Here is a 16,134-nt window from a genome sequence, read left to right on the forward strand (position 1 = left end):
CGCCATGGCGATAAATGGAGTGATGTCATGGACGTCGTGACGTCACAGGAAGTCGCGATCCACACCATAGCGCAGCCTGGCGGCGATTGGCCAGGCTGCGCAAGGGGTATGCGGGGGGCCTGTATCCGCGGCGGGTAGCAGCGCATCGGCGGCAAGCGGACCAAACACGCAGCTAGCAAAGTGCTAGCTGCGTGTTTGAAAAAAAAAAATTATGTAAATCGGCCCAGCAGGGCCTGAGCGGCACCCTCACAAATGGGGTTACCGCCAAGGAGGTTAAAATGGATTTAGAAAAAAATAATTCTTAGCAAAATGTACTACCCAAAGAAAGCCTAATTAGTGGCGGAAAAAAACAAGATATAGATCAATTAATTGTGATAAGTAGCAATAAAGTTATAGGCGAATGAATGGGAGGTGAACATTGCTCGGATGCATGAGATTTTCGGCACCGCGGTGCTGAACCGGTTAACTAGCTACCAAATGAACTCTCTGAACATGTGCAATGCACTCATTTATATGCTTAACTGTGCTAGAGGTGGGCGTGGTTATGCAGGCTCACAGGGGAAAATTATAAATACCAAGGGATGAGCAGCACAAACCAAATTTTATGCAATTCTATGCAAAGCATGCACGCAGCACTGGAGGTCCCCAGACTCCATAAGAAATATATAAATACAGAGGGGCTGCAGCACACAACAGGAAATCAGTGACAGGGGCTCTTGGTTACGCTTTAACGCGCTTAAGCTCACCAACTGCGCCAAAGTGTCCCCAATCTGGTTTAATCAAGATGAGTGAATCTGCCAAAAAAATAAGCTAATAGTATCCTGCACCACAACTTGCATTGGTCTCAGCAGCTGCTAATAAGGGGACCTCCCTAAGGGTCTTGTCTCCATGGCTTATCATCACGTGACTTGCCAGCATGTGCACACATCCAAATTTGAATGGCCAATTTGACTGCTCCCATGCAGCATGAGAGATTAACTACACAACCTGTTCATAGTATTCAGAATGTCTTGGCCCTAATACTACATGGATATTGTAAAATTAGTCAGGGATTGGCCAATCAAAATTGGATGTGTGTATGCAGCCTAAAGCCTGGTACACGCCTTCAATTTATTTGGCCAGTTTTACCACCTCCATGTAGTATGATGGGCATCAGCCTTTGAATACTATAAACAGATTGTGTAGGTAAGCTTTCTTACTACAAAACACCACACACTACCAGCATATGCTGTAATAGGTCATATACGAGTTACTTATATTTCACCACAATTGTTACATATGAATATATGCCCACTGAAGGGCTAATTTAATCCCATAAGGCCAATCAGCCCACAAATGCTTCAAACATCATGGCCCAATGTGATGACCACATATGTAGTTGACAATGAACTCAAATTGTGAATGATCATAAATATTGGTGCATCATAAATTGTCCATTACTCATGAGGCAAGACAAATGCACAATAGGTAAATTAAACCAAATTGGTGTAGTGTGAACCGTGCTCCTGCCCTGCCCCACAACCAAGGGAACCAGCTGTCAGACAGCACCCCCACCCCCCTATGCCCCCCCCCCCCCCGCAATCACAACAACCATGCCCTAATGTGCGACTAACTAAAGGGTTTGTCACCCCAAAAAACATGAGGGTATTGGGTAGCATACAAAGAGCCCAAAGAATATGAAAAGAGCATACTGATCTTATCCTGACAGGCTCTTGAATGGTAATGTACGCATTCGCCATATTGTACGCTAAAATGTCACCTGCTTCAGCGCAGTGCGTTCTGAGGAAGTCCCTGGGCGGGGAAAACGTGTCACCGTAGGCCTGCGTCACGCGCTGCTCTGGTCTTCCACTCCCCTGTCCTTCCGCCTCATCGCAGCACCCATGCCCACATGCAATGGCGTGGACCAAGAAAAATCAAGCTGAAAACCGTAACCAAGGCTGAAAAAAAGGCTGGCCCCGACTCCCTGCTAAGCAGGGGGGTACTCTCGCCGTGCAGCGCAAAACTATTGGCGGTCAGTTGGGCCCAGGAGTCCACAGATGATACAATGTGCTGGTGTACCTGATGTGCCAGGAGGAGGTAACTATAAAAGGAAGGAGCACTATTGTTCACATACATTGACCATTACACTTTCTGCAAAAGCAGGCATTGTTGATTCCAGTAGATTCTGAGACATATTATGTGAAATTCAAATACATGCAAGTCAGTTGCATGGAGGTATGTTTTGCGTATATCATGCTAAGAATAAAAGGAGTCCTTGAGTTCAGCTCTACAGCTTGCTATTTGCACAAGACTGCATAGTATCAATTGGTACTGTGAATAATGGGAATATATGCAAAGATAGACTGTCCTTAATGCGGAGTAGAACATCTTCTCCCTGCAGTGCTCTCAATTACACATGTACTGTATATGACTACACTTTGGAGTAATTCATAATGCATCCATCATGAATTAGTGCGATTTTGGACAATTTGTTCACCTCCAGTATTCTTTAATGCGGATGTGATGGAGAAGGCATTGGGCAAGGGGCCATGCATGAAGGTTTTGAAGAGAGACGCTGAAGGACCGGAGGAGCGCGGAATAATAGCAAGAGACCAGGAGGACTTCAGAGGGCTGGAAGAAGCCCCAGGAAAGTAGCTGGCCACGTTTAGGCTAGATTCAGCACACGATTTAACATGGCTGTGAACTTCAATGGAGACTGGACATAACCCGAGGTGGGTTGTAAGAATCCTAATAGCAGACAGAGGCTGGGTCTGCGTATACTGCCCAGCCTCTGTTGCTATACAGCGTCCCTCCAGGACCCCCCTGCGCTCTGCTCTGCCCCCCATAAATCACACGCCGCTGTTTACCTCTGCCTATCAATCTTGCCGCTCTCCCGCCTCCTCTAGGTCGCCGCTCCCCACCCGCATCCCTTCCCTCCCCGCTGATTAGAGTGAAGGGAGGTGGGGGGGGGGGGGGTAAGCGGCGACCTAGAGGAGGCGGGGGAGCGGCGAGATTGATAGGCAGAGGTAAACAGCGGCGTGTAATTTATGGCGGATAGACCAGAGCGCAGGGGGGCCCTGGAGAGACGCTGTATAGCAACAGAGGCTGGGCAGTATACGCAGACCCAACCTCTGTCTGCTATTAGGATTCTTAGAACCCACCTCGGGTTCTCTTTAATCCAAAGCCTGCACTTTGCCTGGTACACACCTTCAATTTTAATTGGCCAACGACTGACCAATTTCACCATCTCTGTGTAGTATAACTCATTTACGGTGATCACGAGTCAGGCTCTGGGTGGAAAATTCAAGCCAGGAGCGGTAACCCCCGAGGATGACTCGTAGTAGCCACCGGGAGCCTGGTGCAGGAGTAAAGCCTGCAGCGGGCGTTTTAACTCACCTCCCGTGGGATCCAGACGCCGGCAGCCATTCTCCTTTCTGTCCTCGGAGTCTCTGCATCCCTCGGGTGAGATATCTCTCACTACAGGGTTACAGCACCACTGGAGGACAGAGGGAGAACTGCAGTGCTGGATCCCAGGGAGGGGAATTATGCTACGTACACACATGCGACAACGATCGTTCGTTGAGAACGACGAACGAGCTTTTAATTGATGAAAGAACGACCTGAGTAAAGTTAGTTTTTAAATGTGTGTAACGATCTGATCGTTAGAATGAACGTTACATCACGTAAAGCAGCTATTGCGCCTGCGCATAAAAATGAGAAGTTTCAGGGAGAAATTGTGAAATGCGCATGTCAAGCCTAGTACGAACGACCGTTTGCAACGATGTACTACTTTTGCAAACGATCGTCGTTGGTTAAAATCCGCCGAGACAGAACTTTCATTTGTAGCGATTTGGCTCGTTCCTCGTTTGCCTTAATAGTCGGTGGTTCGTTTTTTGTAACGATCGTCGTTAGTAAAGATCGGGGAACGATCGTTACAAACGACTATAGTCGCATGTGTGTACGTACCTTTAGTGCTAAGGCTGCTACAGGCTCTAGCAGCATGATTTTTTCTGCTGGAAAAAAAAAAAAATTGCACCACTTTCAGACCCTAAAATCCAGAAGAATCATTCCGCCAAGGGCAGTACTCATTTACAACTTTTTTATTATTTTTATGTTTTTTCAACATTATTAAAAATAAGCAAACTTGAAGCGGTGAACTGCTTAAAGGGAAGGTGTGAGCAGCTTAAAAAAAAGAAAAGAAAAAAAAAAAAGTAATTTACTTACCCTGGGCTGCCTCCAGCCCCTAGCAGCCACTATGTCCCTTGCCGCAGCTTCGCACTCAGCCGCTGGCTCCCAGTCCTCTCCGCTGCACAAGACGACCTCGCGTGGTCATCCTTTACTGCGCCTGCGAGAGCGCCGCTGTCAATCACTCGCACATGGTGTGGAGTGTACCACGCAGGCACAGAACTACTGTGCAGTACACTCCACACCACGTGCGAGTGAATGACAGTGGCGCTCGTGCAGGCGCACTACAGGATGACCTGGCGAGGTCGGCCTCTGCACCGGAGGGGACCAGGAGCCAGCGGCTGAGTGCGGAGCTGTGGCAAGGGACATAGCGGCTGGAGGAAGCCCCGGGAAAGTACATGACTTTTTTTTTTAAGCTGCTCGGACCTTCCGTTTAGCATTCACTATGCATTCATAGGGCCCGTTCAGACTGCATGCGTTTCCAGCCGCGTTTTGGAAACGCGTGCAGGAGGCAGACACGCACGACATCAGACAGTGCATAGAGTGCACTGTCTGATGTTCACACTGCATGCGGTCCGGGAACGCATGCTGCACGCAGATTTTGCAAAAACGCTCGGCTCTCCCATTCACTTTTCAGTGATGGGATCAGCCACGCAATGCATACAAACGCGGATGGCGTGCGTTCGCAGGCGTTGCGTTCCGCATGCGTGGCCGTCCACTTTTGTAATGTGAACCGGCCCTTAAGCAGCTTTACCCAAAGCAGCAAATGCATGAACCAAATAGCGAACCCACGTATTGCCAAACTGACCTATAAAGTGTCCAAAGAATACAGGAAAATGCGTTTAACATTGTTTCCAGCCCTAGGGCTTGTTTCACACGGGTGCATTGCACAATATAATCACAATGAGATTACAGTAGTAATCCTAGTTATCCGGAACTCAACCAACCAGCACAAATTGCCGGCAGTACTTGCAGTGGTGGGTGAAGGCCAACTTCTTAGGCTGTTTGTGGGTCCCCCAAGGTTAATATACTGTACATTCAATGACTGTATTTTATTACATTTAATACAGAGTTCATGGTATGTATATAGAGTGGGGTATGGTACCATATTACCTAGGCCTTCTTTTAACATTGAGGGACTGTTTACATTGGCATAAAAAAAACAGTCTGTTTAGCAGACTGTTGAGCCTTGTTCACATAAATCGCTGACGCCAGCGTTTTGCGATTTTGTGCGTGATTTTTTTTAAGTGCCTCCTGGCTTTTCATCTGCGCATTAGGGAATTTTTGTAAAGCGCTTTTCTAATCGCTTTTGCAGAGCAATTCGTTTTTTCACTTCCTGACGTCAGTCAGGAAGTTAACTAGATCAGCCGGAAATTAATAAATACATTGTATTCATGAAAGTGCTGGGGAAATCACTATACAAAGCAATTTCCCTATACCTTCCATTGAGGCAAATCGCCCCAAAAATGGTACAGGCAGCGCTTCCGTGAGCGGATCGGAATAGAACCGCTCATATGTTAAAGCGCTCATAGGGAATCATTGCACAAGCGCTTTTAGGGCAATTTTGAAAATCGCTGGCCCTTAAAAAAAAAAAAAAAAAAAACTTGAACGTGCCCTTAATGTGAACAAGCAGGGCCGTGCAGAGGGCCTTTAAGTGGGGAGTGCTCAAATTTAAAAAAAAGGGGCCTGGCAATGCCTTCCCCCACATACCCCCCCCCCACACACACACACAGACACACACACACACACACCTTTATAGCAGTATAAGGCAGACTTTGTGTCTCCTTTCAACCAACTCTTTTGGTGCTACCACCCTCAAATCAGCAGTGATAGGTGCCCACTGTTAGTGGGTTAGAGTGGGCACAGTGGAGCCCACAGTGGAGGCACAGACTCACCTTTCATTACTGGGACCTCTGTCCCTCTTGATCAGCACCCAAGCCTCTTTTCAGGCAAATAAGTGGTTACCAATATGCAGTGGTTGCTAAGCATTAGTAGATGCAAAACTGCAGTAAGTGTCAAGGTGCAGTGGGTGCCCAGATGCAGTAGATGGTAAGACGCAAAGGTTCACTTTGTGCTCAGTTGCAGTGGGTGCCGAGATACCAAAGTAAAGTCTGTGTCAAGCTGCTTTGGGTACCAAGATCCAGTTTATATTGGGTGTTTATTTGCAGTGGGTGCCATGTAGTATTGGGTGCTGAATGAGTAGCAGATGGTGATAAACAATAGTGGGTGCCATGTGATTGCTAATTGGTACAGGGAGCCATGTGAGTGTTGGACATGAGTGAGTAGGGAGTGCCATGCGTGGTCTGGATGTGTGGCATGGGAGATTACCGAGTCTCATATGGATTTGGACCAAGGATGGGTACTGGATGCTATTTGGGTGCTGGCCATGGACTGGTACTAGGCTTTGGAACTTGGTGACGTGTGAGTACTGTGCCATGTGGGTGTTGATTATGGGGGTATGTGGGTGTTAGGTGCAAATACTGAGTGCCAAGTGGGTACTGGGAGTGAGTACATGGTGACATATGGGTGATGGGTGCTGGCTAGTGGGGTATTAGTTGTCATGTGGGTGCTAAAGGCAGATGCTGGGTGCCATGTTGGTTCTGGGTGCTGGCCCAGGGCGACATGTGTATTCTGGCTGTATGGGCGTGTATCAATCATCATGTAGGTGTTGATTGCAGGTACTCAGTCCCTTGTGAGTTCTGGGTGCAAGTACTGGATGTCATATGTGAGTGTTTGGTGTGGGTGCTGGGCACCAAGTGGAGGCTTAGTGCAAATGGAACTACTGCAGATGAAACATGTGGGTGTTGGGTGCAGGTACTGGGTATCACATAGGTGCAAATACTTGGTGCCATGCCTGCACTGGGTGCTAGCTATGGGTGGGCATTGTGTGTCATGTGGGTTCTGAGTGCAGGTACTTTGGGTGCTAGTACTAGTTATGTGAGTGCAGATAGTGGTGCCATGTGAAGGCGGTGTGCAGGTGTGAGTAGTGAGTGCCATGTTGGGGCTGGGTGCAAGTACTGTGCCATGTGGGTGTGAGTACTGGGTGCCAGCTATAGGGTGAAGGGGTGCAGGTACTGGGTGTCATGTGGCTGTTTGATGCAACTACTAAGTGCCATATTGAGGCCGGATGTGAGTATTGGATGCAGGGTGCTTGGTGCAAGTACTGGGTGCTTGCTATAGTGGGGGTTACTGGTTGAGTGTAATGTGGGTGCTGAATATTGGTGGGATTGATGTGGGTGCAGGGGGTGGGAGATCACTGTGGGTACTGCTATGAATAGCATAGTTGCTGCTAGGGGAGGTCGAGGTCAGTGTGGTTGATGGGGGAAGGGTAGGTCACTGTGGGGAGAAGTAACTGTGGGTGCTGTGGAAGGTAGAGGTCAGTATGGGTGCTGGAGGAAAGGGAGGTCGCTGTGGGTCCTTTGGGGGAGATCACTGTGGGTCTTGGGAGGTAGAGGTCAGTATGGGTGCAAGGGGTGGGAGGTCACTTTGGGTGCTGCTATGAATGGCATAGTTGCTGCTAAGGGAGGTAGAGGTCAGTGTGGGTGCTGGGTGAAGGGTAGGCCACTATGGGTGCTGTGGAAGGAAGAGATCAGTATGGGTGCTGGAGAAAGGGTAGGTCACTGTGGGTGCTGGGAGAAGTCAGTGTGGTTACTGGAGGAGGGAGTGGATGCTGGATGTTGAGAGAGGCCACTGTAGGCGCTGGCAATGGGAGAGGTCACTGTAGGTGCTGCTTTTGGGATGGGAGGTCCCTGTGGGTGCTGCAGGGGACAGGAGGGTAGCCACTGGGGGAGGTAAAAATCACTGTGGGTGCTGGGGGAGGGATAGGTCAGTGTGGGTGCTGCGGTAGACAGGATCACTGCTAGAGCTGGGGGGAGAGGCCACTGTAGGTTCTAGGTGGAGGGAGAGGTCACTGTGGGTGCTGGGGGAGGGAGGGGTCACTGTGGGTGCTAGGTGGAGGGAGAGGTCACTGTGGGTGCTAGATGGAGGGAAAGGTCACTGTGGGTGCTAGGTGAAGGGAGATGTCACTGTGGGTACTGGGTAGGGAGAGGTCAGTATGGGTCCTAGGTGGAGGGAGAGGTCACTGTGAGTGCTAGGGGAGGGAGTGGTCACTGGGTACTAGGTGGAGGGAGAGGTTACTATGGGTGCTGGGGGAGGTAGAGGTCAGTATGGGTCCTAGGTGGAGGGAGAGGTCAGTATACCACACTAGGAATCCTGTCTGGGCCTCTTCACTTGAAAGTGTCCCCGGCGGGGGAGGAGCTTCCCGCGGGTGGGCGGGGCTTATCGCGGGTGGGGGCGGAGCTTATTTTGAGCAGCGAGAGGGGCCTTTTTTTAAGATTTTAAAAAGGGGGGTGCCTGGGCACCCAGAGCACCCCCCTGTGCACGTGCCTGTGAACAAGCCCTAAGGACTGGATCGTAAACAGATGTGAATGGCTCCTATGTTAATCAATAGGATCCGTTCACATTGTTCTATGGGATCGGATCTGTTTGGCTTGTTACGTTAAAGTTTGAGAAGGGATCAATTTTTCCGGATTGATGGAGCGATCGCATTTACACTGCGCTAACAGAATGGAGGGCCACGAATCAAAAACTGATGCCCAGGAAAAACTGATCTGTTTCAGGGATCAGGTATTTTTTCCCCACAATTAGTTCTATTAAAGCAACATGTCATACAAATTGGACACAATAGTTAGATCACAACTTTTAAATGATATAGCAGTTCAAAGATGGAAGAACAGATTAGGAAATGAGACCTTCACTAGGGCCAAAAAGTTCCACATTATACAGCCATATAAAAGCATCTCATGATAACGACTGTGCCCGTCATTGACAAGGTATATCAGTAGACCACACATCAACACTAAGGCCCAGTGCACACCAAAACCGCTAGCAGATCGTCAAAACGCTAGCGGTTTTGGGAGCAGAGAGCAGATATTTGGCCGGGTGCACACCAAGCGGATTTTGTATGCGATCCACCAGCCGCATCAGCCAGTGAAAACGCTTGGCTATTGTATTTCAATGTGTGGTGCACACCGGCGGTTTGAGGTTTTTTAGCAAACCGCAAACGCGCAGCAGGAGGCGCGTTTGCGGCTTGGCAAAAACCTCAAACCGCCGGTGTGCACCATCCCATTGCAATACATTAGCCAAGCATTTTTCCAGGCGGATGCGGCCGGCGGATCGCTCCAAAAACCGCTCGGTGTGCACTGGGCCTAAGGCCCAGTGCACACCGAGCGGATTTGGATCCGCCGGCCGCATCCGCCTGTAAATCCGCTTAGCTAATGTATTTCAATGGGCTGGTGAACACCGGCGGTTTGAGTTTTTTTCCAAACCGCAAACGTGCCTCCTGCTGCACGTTTGCGGTTTGCTAAAAACTTCAAACCACCGGTGTGCACCAGCCCATTGAAATACAATAGCCAAGCGGATTTACAGGCGGATGCGGTCGGCGGATCGCATCCAAATCCGCTCGGTGTGCACTGGGCCAAATCTCTGCAATCCGCACCAAAATCCACTAGCGTTTTGTGGATCTGCTAGCAGTTTTGGTGTGCACTGGGCCTAAATGAGGCTATGGTAAGCCTATCCCATGTGCCACATAGAAATGGAGAAGAAGAAAAAGAAAAAAGAAAAGAGAGGGAAAGAAAGGGGAAAAACTAGGTATAAGATGTGAAGGCCCAGAGTGAACATTACGAAACCCACTCAGGAAGCCATAATGTTTACGGATCAGTTTTTGATCTGTCCAGTGTAAATGTGCCCTGGGTCTCCCTTCTGTCCCCACAATGGTACCACCTAAACTGGGGAGCACCTGTCACCACCTAAATTGGGGGGAACCTGTTACTACCTAAAACTGGGGGGCACCTATCACCTAAGCTGGGAGGGTCCCTGTCACCACCTAAACTGGGGGGCACCGGTGTCAGATGGGCTCATAATCTAATCCCTACCATAGTCCTAGTCTAATGTCCCACCATTGCTAAATTCATGTAAATTTGACACCACCCATGACCACACCCACATTCATGGCCACGCTCATCTTTTAGCACAATACGCTATGCACGCCTCACAACTTTACCCCCCATTTTTGCACACAAACCTTCCCGCCCCCCCGAAACATTTTCTGCAGACGTCCATGGCAGCTCGGAACTGATTAGTCCAATGCCATGCTGCATACATTAGCATAACATTAGAAACTCAAAATGATTTGTATGTGTTTGACCACCTCTAGTGTGGTTTGGTGAGTAGGGATGATCAATGTGATGCAAATATTTCAAAGTTGATGCAAATGTATGCAGCTTCCAAATGGGCCAATCAGTTTAAGGCCTGGAGCCCACTAGGAGTGCTTTTCTGAGCATCTTGTAATTTGAAAAGGTCTTGCTAATGTAATGCTGTTGGCGTGATCCCACTAGAGCGATGTGATTTTATAAAAATCCCCCATAGCATTGCATTAGCAAGAGCTTTTTCAAATCACTAGCACTTAGAAAAGGCTGCTAGTGGGTTTGAGCCCTATACCTGGGTTTAACCAGTTCGCATTCAGTCGTTTTTCGCTTCATGCATCCGAACAATGTTCACCTCCCATTCATTAGCCTATAACTTTATTACTACTTATCACAATGAACTGATCTATATCTTGTTTTTTCCGCCACCAATTAGGCTTTCTTTGGGGGGTACATTTTACTAAGAGCCACTTTACTGTAAATGCATTTTAAAAGGAAGAATAAGAAGAAAACGGAAACAAATCATTATTTCTCACTTTTCGGCAATTGTAGTTTTAAAATAATACATGCCTCCATAATTAAAACCCACGTATTGTATATGCCCATTTGTCCCGTTTATTACACCATTTAAATTATGTCCCTATCACAATGTATGGCGACAATATTTTATTTGGAAATAAAAGTGCATTTTTTCTGTTTTGCATTCATCACTATTTACAAGCTTATAATAAAAAAAAAAAAAAGAAATATTTCATCTTTACATAGATATTTAAAAAGTTTAGACCCTTAGGTAAATATTTGTGGTTTGTTTTTTTTTTAATTGTAATGTTTTTTTTTTTTTTAATTAAACATTTTATGTGGGTATTTTTGGGAGGGTGGGATTGAAATTGTATTTTTTTTTGTAAATATATGTGTATTTTTATTTTTATTTAACATTTAGATGTAGTTTACTTTTTGGCCACAAGATGGCAGCCATGAGTTGTTTACAGTGACGTCACTCTAAGCGTACCACGTACGCTTAGAGCGACATAGGAAGCAGAAAAAGCGTAGCTTCCGAGAGAAGCTGTCGCTTTTTCTGCGGGGGAGAGGAATCAGTGATCGGGCACCGTTGCCCGATTCACTGATTCACTGGCTAACAAACCGCCGGCCGGGAGCGCGCGTGCACGCGCGCGATCGGCCGCGTGGACGCGCTGGAGCGCACATGGCTTCCTGGACGTGAGTTTCACGTCCAGGAATGTCAAATAGTTACCCCTGACCTGGGCTTCTATACTTTTAAAATTGTTTTATTGCTAGTGCTGTGACTGCCACAGCACCATCATCCCGCCTTCAATGCCCCATGGCCCCCGTTTTGACAATAATTATGAGTGGGGAGGAAGTGACAGTCCTCCTCACTGTGTGTCCATAACTCCGCCCCTCCACCTGCCGATTTAGTTCCGTATCTGATCCATTGCACGCAGCGCGCAGGGTAGCTGTGCTGTGTGCGGACTTGTAGTAATTGAGGTCGGAAAGATATCAGGGGTACTTTAAATTGGTCCATTTTCAATCTGTATATATTTACATAAAATTTGCATAAATTAGCTTTTACTCAGAAATATTTGCATCTCATTGATCAGTCTTAAGCTACGTACAGACATGCGATAACGATCGTTCGTAAGCAACGACGAACGATCAATTAAGGAGAGAAATGAAAAGGTCGTTAGTAAAGAGGTGTTGAAAGTGGGAAACGATCAGATCGTTTCCGAACGAACGATGCGGAAGTGACGAAGGTATGATACAGCGCATCTAGTATGCTAAACGTTATTCAGATCAATGAACCCGGAACGAACGTCATTGTTAATGGCCAGTAGGAAAGAGGAAGTTGCGTACATATATATATATATATATATATATATATATATATATATATATATATATATATATATATATATATATATATATATATACACACACAGGGAGAGAGAGATATAGATAGATATATCTCTATCTATGTCAACATATATCTATATATCTCTATACATCTATCTACATCTATATATATATATATATATATATATATATATCTATATACATCTCTCTGTCTCTCTCTCTCTGTCTGCGCATGTACGGTACTTAACGAACGATCGTTTTTGTAACGATCAGCATACACACGTACTTTTGCTAACGATCGTCGTTACAAAAAATCCGCCAGGACGGATTTCCAGTTTGCAACGACTTCAGTCGCTGATCGTTACCCTTAACGATCGTTAGCGGTTATTTTGTAACGATCGTCGTTATAAACGATCGTTAGTCGTTCGTTACCAACGACTTTAGTCGCATGTCTGTATGCCCCTTTACTGGTGACAGCCTGTATGATCTTGGTCAGTTGCTGCAGGCAATGTATACATCCATTTAGCATGATACCCGATATAAGCAGGCTTCACGCTTTGGTTAATGCATTTTTAAACTCCTAGTTCAGACTTGGGTATGTGAGTTTTTGACTACATATTTTGTGGAATATAATAAACAAGATGTGGAGGCACTCCACACAAGCATACACTTCTGTTTCATACCATACATTTACACTACATGCTTTGTGGTCCAAACCCTTCCTCAGGTGTTCACTTTCTCATTGCCTGTTTGACTTAGCTTCTTGTGTGGAATACACAACTATTTACAATGTGCATTCTTCTGCATTGCGCATACCGGTAAACCATTGCATTATTCATTTTTGTATTACCTGGCTAACAAAGCTGACTTCATAAGTGAATTTCAGATGGTAAGATAAATAAAAAGCAGTAAGAAATTGTATTTTGGAGTTCCTTTCAGAACAGGTAGTTACAGGTACACGTGAGATGTAAGAGACACTGGGAAGGGTTAAAGGAAAGAGTTAAATGAGCAGGGAGGGCTTGTAATTGTAGTGAGGAGGGCTGGGGGAGTGGATCTGCTCTCATCTGGGAAAAGAACTTGCCACGCCCCTAGCAATAAGAAGCTCCTGGATGCTGTGTGACACAGGCCAGACAGGTACTTATAAAAACCCTACAGAACATTGTGGAGTGCTAATCAATGCAATTTACCAGTGGCATAGCAATAGAGGGTGCAGAGGTAGCGACCGCACCGGGGCCCCTGGACCAGAGGCCCTCCTTCATTCTTATTAGCTTTTCACTGGTGCTATACTGTTAATAAACACCTGTGTGTGCATTGAACAGTAGTAATCTTTAGCAAACTGTTTCCTTACTCTGATTACAGCTCTCTGACACTGCAGCTGTCCATGGTAGGTTTTGAGGCTCCATATTAATAGAGTGCTTTGGGCCCCATGTAAACCTTGCACTGGGGCCCCAAGCTCCTTAGCTATGCCACTGAAATATACCAATATATGAGTTAAAATAGGATATTTTCCACCATAATTTAACAGACCAATCAAAACCAGTCCTGCTGAGAAGTTGGAATGGCCAGTTCAATTGACCAGTAGAAAATGCCAAAGATGGTTTTGTAGGTGTTTCCCCTACATTTCAATGGAGAAGCCAAGTTTTATTGTATTGTTTTTTTCTAAAATAAAACGTATTTTACTCCATTGAAAAAGGGAAACTATTGAAAACGTGCAAATGGACCACTAATGCAGAAAAAGCATGGTTTTCTGTGCAGCCTAGTGTGTTACTAGCCTCAAAGGTTTCTAGGTTTGTTTGTTTTTTACATTTTTAAAATGTTTGGTTTTTTTTGGGGGGGGGGGGGTTTATGTCATTTTTATCTTGAGGCTGGGTTCACAGTGGCCAGTTGCATAATGCCCACGTTATGAGTGCAAATTGCAATGGAGACTGCAAAGCCTGCATGCAGCGAGTTATAATGCAATCAGTTACAATGGAGTAATGTGAACACATACAATTGTATGGGCAGGGAGTTGACATGCAGAAATATTCTGCAACTTAGGCCTAGTTTCCAGTGAATGGACTGGCCATACTGACCGTATGTGTATTGCTAATACAATGTAATCACCACACATCTGTTATAGTGCTCACCCCATTGCTGCATTCAGTTTCTGCACGCAATCCTTTGCCATTACACTGAGAAAGGCATAGAATCTGCCTGGCAACAGAAGCAATGGAGGGAGGAGGCTATTTTATTATAAAAAGGAAAAAAATAAACAAACTATTACACAGTTAGGGAAGTAGCAGGCAATAAGTGGTGCTGGAGAAAGCTGAACAAAAGCAATAGAAAATGCCCACCAATATGCCACTCACATTGCCACAGCCTGTACTCATACATGATTTATCAATAGCCTATATTTAGAGGAAATTGCCTTCTTAAAACAAAGTATTTGCAATTATTTAGGATGGAGTGAAGCATATGTTGTCTTCCACAATGCATCATTGCTAAATATGCAAACCATCCCTTTGTTTTCCCCAATAGCTAACCACACCTCCAGAACCGCTGGAATGCAATTATGTGTCAGCTGGTTAATTGTACAGAGCAACAATAATCCAACACACGTACAGACTGTTTTGGACTGGTTGGTCCTCCTCAGTGCATGGCATGGATTAATGTGGCTGTATGTGGTAGGACTTGAAACACAGAGTCACAGATTGCACAATAAGCTTATAGTGAACCAGAACTTCCTGGAGTATGAAAGGGGATAAAAATGACCAAAAAAGTCATCTTACTAAAGCGCTATGGAAAACAGAAATTTAACTTTTTTTTTTTAAACCGAAGGTATTTGCAATTATTCAGGTTTGGAGTGAGCATATGAGGTCTGTTTTGCGGAGCAATTTAGTAAGAGGGCTTTTTAGTTCCTGCTCACCATGAGCTTGCTGGGCAATCTGTAATTATAAGTAAAGGCAAAGCTAAGCAACATTTCACACAGACACAGCTTCTTGTGATGTTCTGACAAAGATAAACTGCTGTCATGCTATAGCCAAGCACTGAATTTACCTCAGAGAAGCAGAACTTTCCATTCAGCCCAGACACAAAACTGTGGAAGGAGAAACTCTTCCCACTGACAAGTCAGCTGTTCACACTAACCAATCAGATGCCTGTTTCCATAACAGCAAGCTGTCTCATGTGCTGCTACACCTGCTTGTAGTCTGCAATCACTGGTTGTGAAGAAACGTGGATTTTACCTCACATGGATAAAATATAATGGCCTACGTTCACTGTGGTTGGGCCCATTACAGAATACTAATTTCATAGCATTTTTGCAAGCGTTTTGTAAAGTGATATAAGGGCCCATTCACACTAGGGCGATTAGCGGCCATTTACCGCTAATTGCAATTGTAACTATATGGCAGTGATATCATTGCCGCAACTGCTCCTGATCGTGGGCGTTCAGTGATTAGCTGCAAACGCGTTGCATGCAGCATTTTGCGTCAATTAAAGAGCAATCGCGACTAGCATGCTATTAATGCGCTAATCGCAAAAAAACATGAATTTGTACAATGATTTTACTGTAAATAATGACGGTAATATGACCTGCGCAAAAATTGCGATTACAAGTGTGGCAAGTAGTGGGCATTTACCGCTAATCACCGGTGATCACTAGCGCTTTTTAAAGCCCCAGTGCAATGTAATCTATATAGCAGTGAGCTCACTGTCACAATCGCTGGTGATTTGTGATTAATTGCAAAACACAAATGTGCTACATGCAGCATTTTTTTTTTTGCGATTTGTGAGCATTCGCGATTGCAATGTATTTCAGCCATGAATTGCGATCACTCAAAAAACGCAAAAATGTCCAGTGAAAAATGCGCATTCATCACATAAAAATCGCTAGCGCTAATCGTTAGCATTTTGCAATTGA

The 16,134-nt window shown here is 45.8% G+C and overlaps 1 long non-coding RNA gene across 2 annotated transcripts in view; it reads right to left on the reverse strand.

Moving 5' to 3' along the window:
* LOC137541247 (uncharacterized) overlaps nucleotides 1-15,352 on the reverse strand; it is a 227,202-nt gene extending 211,850 nt beyond the window's left edge. For both annotated transcript variants that reach the window (XR_011025109.1, XR_011025108.1), the window contains exon 1: nucleotides 15,270-15,352. This is a non-coding gene — a long non-coding RNA (uncharacterized lncRNA). The remainder of the gene's footprint in view (nucleotides 1-15,269) is intronic.
* Between the last annotated feature and the right edge of the window lie 782 nt (nucleotides 15,353-16,134).

Source organism: Hyperolius riggenbachi, chromosome 12 (genome assembly GCF_040937935.1).
Source record: "Hyperolius riggenbachi isolate aHypRig1 chromosome 12, aHypRig1.pri, whole genome shotgun sequence".
NCBI classification, from domain to species: Eukaryota; Metazoa; Chordata; class Amphibia; order Anura; family Hyperoliidae; genus Hyperolius; species Hyperolius riggenbachi.